Raw genomic sequence first — 6,653 nt, 5'->3', positions numbered from 1 at the left:
AGTGAATATTGTGAGGTGGGAATAGAGAAGATGTGGCTACAGGAAGAGGTGCACTCAGGTCACTGACAGCCTTATATCCCAGGCTAAAGAGCATGGACTTCAGTCTATAGATAAGGAAGAGAAATAAGAATGGAGTGATTGTCAAGAACAGTGAAGAGTCTGAGATTTTAAACTGCTTGCAAGCTATCAAGTTAGGATGCTATCATTTCCCAGATGCTTGTAGAAGACACAAGACTCCTGGGTCAGAGACAAAATACTTTGTTACTCATGGCACAACAGGCAGCATGAGCTTCATGTCTATGTTGGTTTATCTTGTTCTCTGAGTTCTAAGGGGGCCACAGGATGGTGGGTCCATGTAGGTGCTGTGCATGCAGTGGGTTTGTATTACAGCCGAGAAACCCTGAGCTTAGGATTTGCCAATATTTTGTAAGAGAGATGCATGCAAACCTGCCCAACCTTTGCCTTAGAGGGATATATTATCTTTATTGTAGTGGATAGCAAACAGGTCTGCTTTTTTTCCTGAAGGGAGACATATTTTTGTTTTTTTCCTGAAGGGAGACGTATTTTTTTTTTTTTTTTTTTTTTTTTTTTGTTGCGACGGAGTCTCGCTCTGTCGCCCAGGCTGGAGTGCAGTGGCGCAATCTCGGCTCACTGCAAGCTCCGCCTCCCGGGTTCACGCCATTCTCCTGCCTCAGCCTCTCCGAGTAGCTGGGACTACAGGCGCCCGCCACCACACCCGGCTAATTTTTTGTATTTTTTAGTAGAGACGGGGTTTCACTGTGGTCTCGATCTCCTGACCTCGTGATCCGCCCGCCTCGGCCTCCCAAAGTGCTGGGATTACAAGCGTGAGCCACCGCGCCCGGCGGGGAGACGTAGTTTTGTATAAAATATTCTTTCTGGATAGGCCGGGCACGGTGGCTCACCCCTGTAATCCCAACACACTGGGAGGCTGAGGAGGATGGATCACGAGGTCAGGAGATCGAGATGATCCTGGCTAACATGGTGAAACCCCGTCTCTACTAAAAATACCAAATAATTAGCTGGGCATGGTGGCGGGCGCCTGTAGTCCCAGCTACTCAGGAGACTGAGGCAGGAGAATGGCATGAACCCGGGAGGCGGAGGTTGCAGTGAGCCGAGATCGCACCACTGCACTCCAGCCTGGGCGACAGAGACAGCCTCTGTCTCAAAAAAAAAAAAAAAGAAAATACAGTCTGGAACAAAAGCTGTTAGCACCTCTGCTCACAAGTTGTGCAGAAATGTTACAGACAAATGAAGAATTGCCCCCAACAGTATAACAATCAAGATGTGTTTTAGGTGTATCACTCTGGTGGCAAGTGAGGGATGGAGTTGCATTTGTTGCAATAATCCAGGTGAAAGAAGATCAGAGCCGAAATTCAAGAGATGACAGGGAAGAATTTGAGAAATATCTAGAAGGGAAAAATAGAGGAGGCAGCTTTGCCATCTTAGAGAGAAGGAATGGTCTAAAACAGGGATTGGCAACATATTTTTTGTCAAGGGCTAAATAGTAAATATTTTAGGCTGGGCCATTTGGCCTCGGTTGAGCTCAATTTTACCATTGCAGTAGGAGAAAGAAGCCATTGACAAAACAAATGGCTGATGCTGTGTTCCAATAAAACTTCATTTATAGGCCAGGCACAGTGGCTCACGCCTGTAATCCCAGCACTTTGGGAGGCCAAGGCGGGTGGATCACGAGGTCAGGAGATCGAGACCATCCTGGCTAACACAGTGAAACCCCGTCTCTACTAAAAATACAAAAAATTAGCCGGGCGAGGTGGTGGGCGCCTGTAGTCCCAGCTACTCGGGAGGCTGAGGCAGGAGAATGGCGTGAACCCCGGTGGGCGGAGCCTGCAGTGAGCCGAGATCGCACCATTGCACTCCAGCCTGGGCGACAGAGAGACCCTGTCTCAAAAAAAAAAAAAAAACAAAAACTTCATTTGTAAAAACAGATCCATGGGTTATAGTTTTCTGACCCTAAGCTTAGGAAACAACCCAAGGTTTTTGTGTTGTATGACTAGATAGATGGAAATGCTAATAATTGAAAGAAGACATTTAGCCTTTTTTTGTTTTGTTTTTGGTGTGAGAGTGTGGGGAGACAAGGTTTTGAAAGTTTTAAATTGGCCAGGTGTGGTAGCTCACACCTGTAATCCCAGCATTTTGGGAGTCTGTGGCAGGAAGATCACTTGAGCCCGGGAGTTGGAGACCAGCCTAGGCAACATAGGGAGACCCTGTCTCTACAAAATAATTAATAATAATAATAACAATAATAATAATAAAATAAAGTTTTGAATTTAGGAAAGTAAGGAATGTCCAGAAATAGAGATTTGCTAGGCAGCTGAATATATAAATTTGAAGCTTAAGACAGTGTCATTGTTAGGGGTAATGATTTAAAAGTTCTAAGCATATGGATGGGGGTTAAAACCATGGAAGTGAATAGCATCACTCAATTAGAACATGAATACTAGGAAGAAATGTGGGCCAAAGACAAAACCCTAGGGAAATGTCAGTATTTACAGGCCAGCCTTAACTCAGGAGGCACCCAAAAACTTCTTCAGATATAACATCTGATGTGTGTGTGTGTGTGTGTGTGTGTGTGTGTGTCCATAAAGAAGGGAAGGGATTGGAGGATGTACTTTAATGTCAAAGCAACCCTCCCCCAAACTTTCAACTCTGAAAACCCCCAAACTCTGTAAGTCATGTTTATTCTTCATCAGAATTATAAAAGACTTCTAAGAAATTTCAGAGGGACACTCATTTTTTTTCTCTTTTTAATTTGTGATTGAGAGTAAAGTTAATTGAGAAGAACCTTGGTTAGTTATACTGAAATCTAAATGGCTGCATTAGAATCTAATTTTTTTATTTCATCAAAGAAAGGCATACAACTGGGTTTGTTCCCCTCTTTTCTTCTGAATACAAGTATGGCTGCAATCATTAGTTATTCATTTATTTGGTTGGTCACTCAACAAACATTTAGTGAGTACCTATCATATGCACAGCTAAGCACTGTGGAAGACAGAAAAATGAACAAGGCACAACCTGCCTGTGTTTAAAGAAAATAACAGTGAAACAAAGCAGAATATGATTAATGTCTCAAGAGATGATCACTAAAACTGTAGGGATGTTATTGGTGTGTTTTTTTTTGCTACCCTTTGTGATTATGCTTAGAAATTTCCAGAAAAAACATTAATCCATGCTTTTAAGTCATGGCATCTATGGGTCCAGGAAGGGGAAGCATTAAATAAAAACACATCATTGCACTCACTCTGTCAGAAGAGTCTAGAGTGGAGGGTACAAAATTCAGTCAACATTACTGCCATCTGTGTGCGTTGTAGCGACACCTCTCTTTGGTAGCTTGTGTATGAGTAGAAAATGCCTGTTTTAAAAAAACATGTAAAATCATGTGATGACGATAGTGATTGTGTCTACACACACAAATGAGTTTTTTAGTTCAAATACTGGTTTTTAACCTATGTAACAACAAATAATTTAAAATCTCAAAATAATTTTTAAATGAAAAATTTTCAACTGGTTTAGAGTAATGTGAAAAGCAAAGAAACAAACATTACTAGAAACAAACATTACTAAAAACAAACATCTGTTCTTGCTTACTTTAGTTCCAAAATAGAAGAATCTAATATTTAGGGGGTAGAATGAGTTTGTTAACCAAAAATAAAATTTGAAAGCCTCCACAACCATCTGAATGAACTTCCTCCCCAACCAGGGCACTCAAAAAATTTAACCTGAAAGACTAGCTCAGGCCATGATGGGAAATGGGAGTTGGACATGTCTCGTGATACCCCCTCCAGCATGAACATCAATGCAGACCGTAAGTCTGATAAAAAACATTTACAGTCTCTTGAAAGCCGGTTACTTGGAGGTTTTACCTCCATGATAAAACTTAGGTCTCCACAACCCCTTATCTTAACCCAGACATTCCTTTCTACTGATAAGAAGCGTTTCAACCAATTGACATCAGAAAAATTTTAAATTTATCTATCACCTGGAAACCACCCTCTCCCACCCTTCCAGATAGAACCAATGTAATCTTACATATATTGACTGATGTATTATATTTCCCTAAAAAGCAAGCTGTACCCCGACCACCCTGGGTACTTGTCAGGACCTCCTGAGGCTGTGTCATGGGTGTGTCCTTAACCAAACTTTCTAAATTGACTGAGACCTGTCTCAGATATTTTGAGTTCGCAAGTTATATTGGCATGGGGTTTCTTAGTTTATTTTCAGTGCAAAACAAGCCACACCAATAGTCAAGTTCTTCATGTTACAAGTATATATCTATATTTGACTGCACTTATGTATGTTTTTGTTTAATGTGGACAAAGACTTATGGATAGGTGCAAAAAATAAATCCTCTTTTGCAACCCAGAACTCATTGTTCAGTATGAGTTTTGATACATATAAGAAGGGATATTATGATACCTGAGACAGTTGATTGATGGGAGTATTGATAGCCATAAAGGTTGGTTCCAGGCCAGGTGCAATGGGTCAAGCCTACAATCTCCACACCGAGGTGGGAGTATTGCTTGAAACCAGGAGTTCAAGACCAGCTTGGGCAAGAAAGAAAGAAACACCTCATCTCCACAAAAATTTAAAAAGTAGCTGGGTACTGGGGCATGTGCCCGTAGTTGGAATTACTCAGAAAGGGGAGGCTGAGGCAAAAGGATTGAGCCCAAGAGTTGGAGGCTGCACTGAGCTTTGATGGCACCACTGTACTACAGCCTGAGTAACAAAGACCTTGTCTCAAGAAAAAAAGATTGATTCTAGGACTGTAGAATAGATAAACAGCATGGGATATGAGGGAAATCCTCAGCAGTATTTTGTATTCCAATTTCATGTTGACAATATATACAATGGCTTTTTGTTTTGAAGGCTTTTATCTTGAGAACATGGTGCCTGGAGTTAAAGGTATTGGCATACTCCACACATCTGTACCATTCTTGAGTGATAGCTTAGGAATGAATGATTTGAACTCATTCGTGTTGAGAGGGTGTCAAATTGAGAACCAGGCAGATCCCCACCACCTACAGTAAAAAGGACCCTAAAGTAAATTGGTTGAAGAAATTAGATCCCAAAAATTCTTGGTGAATTTTGAAGTCTTCATCAGTATATCAGTATTAAAAGGAGATGACAGAAGCCAAAGTAATTATGGGCAAACTTGAAGATACATCTTTTGACTCCAGCTCTTTAGAGGATCAAAAGTGACCTTGATGGACAGTGGAAGAAATCACAACATGGAGTTCTTTGAATAAAAATTTATTGACTTTAAATAAAAAAAAAAAAAAAAAAAAACAAGTATATATCTATATTTGAATGAAAAACAAGTCCATATATTTCCTTTCTTGAGTTATTACTTTTCAAATCAGATATGTCTTGTCTTGTTTATACAAACTAATGAAATTGAGTATATTCTTTGGTGATTTACTGCTAACCCTACAGAGAAAGAAAAGCTAAAATTTTTATTCCTCAATTTTGATTTTAATTCAAATAATTGAAGCACGCCTATATTCTTAAAAGTTATTACATGTTCTCTTGGAAGGTCTATTGATTCATCCTTTTGAACACTCATTATGGAAATAGGTAGTGTTAAATTACAGTTGAGTTTAAGTACTATATTTCACACAGCACTTGCATCTGTAAATAATGATCATTGTAAAAAATGTCCATTTATGGTCGTCAAAGTAAATTTCCTTGACTGACTAGTCAGATAACAAATCCAGCAATGTCTTCGGTGAGCAAGTCCTCTGGCTCAAGCAAATGTTGGCTTGATGGGCCACTTACTCCTCCCATTATTTTCAAAGCCTACTTGGAATTCCTTTTGAAAGTCTATTGCAGGCTGATTTCGTAAGAGAGGCAACCTAGTTCAGCAGGATCGAAATCTCCTATTCCCTGTCTATCCAAATCAGTTTCTTTAAGAAGAGGGTACATTTGTGTAGCCTCAGGTGGACCAGAATAAAGGAGGATTGTTAATTAATAAAGTTGTATTTGGAAGACCCTTTACCCTATCAGTTTTGGTACAAGGCTTAGAGAACAACATTGCCTATTGTTTGGTGACTGAGCCTCCGAAGTCACCTCTTGAGTGCTTTATGTCTCGCCGCTCCTGCTCTTCTTCAGATTCTCTGCAGAAAGTTTCTGAGTCAGTGCAAGTGCCTCTTCAATATGACTGTAAGCTTATTGCTGAAGTTAATTTCACCTCCATTAGACTGTGCATTTTTCTGGGGAGGGACTGCTTCTGCTGTTTCCTTTACAAATCTCCTAATAGCAAGACATGTGCTTGTGAGCTGAACGTGGTGAGCATTACTGTTTGCCATCAAAACGTTAAGGTCACTGCTGTGTGGTTATTCATAAGAAGTGAAGAGCTGAAAATAAGGTTGTTTGGAAGCATGAGTTGAAGCCAAATTATGGAAGACCTTACCTGCCAGGCTGGTTTGGACTCGACAAGTGTTTGTGAGCAGAGTGAGGGGTGTTAGGAGCTGTGCTGGAGGAGGCCAATCAGGATGGGCAGTGAGCAACTGCTGAAATTTAAACAAAAATCAAAGGCCATGTGTATAAATGGACTATAAATATCACTGAATGGATATCAGTGAAGAGAAGCACGAATCGATGAAGTCTGAAGGAGG

General features: G+C 40.5%; 1 non-coding gene across 1 annotated transcript; it reads left to right on the top strand.

Moving 5' to 3' along the window:
- The first annotated feature begins 4,322 nt into the window (after positions 1 to 4,322).
- LOC116474016 (small nucleolar RNA SNORA40) lies at positions 4,323 to 4,448 on the top strand. Its single transcript, XR_004249559.1, has one exon. It is a non-coding gene; the product is annotated as a small nucleolar RNA SNORA40 (small nucleolar RNA).
- The last annotated feature ends 2,205 nt before the right edge of the window (positions 4,449 to 6,653 follow it).

Source organism: Hylobates moloch, unplaced genomic scaffold (genome assembly GCF_009828535.3).
Source record: "Hylobates moloch isolate HMO894 unplaced genomic scaffold, HMol_V3 SCAFFOLD_8, whole genome shotgun sequence".
NCBI lineage: Eukaryota > Metazoa > Chordata > Mammalia > Primates > Hylobatidae > Hylobates > Hylobates moloch.
The sequence above is the reverse complement of the archived record's forward strand: the minus strand, read 5'-3'. Positions and strand labels throughout refer to the sequence as shown.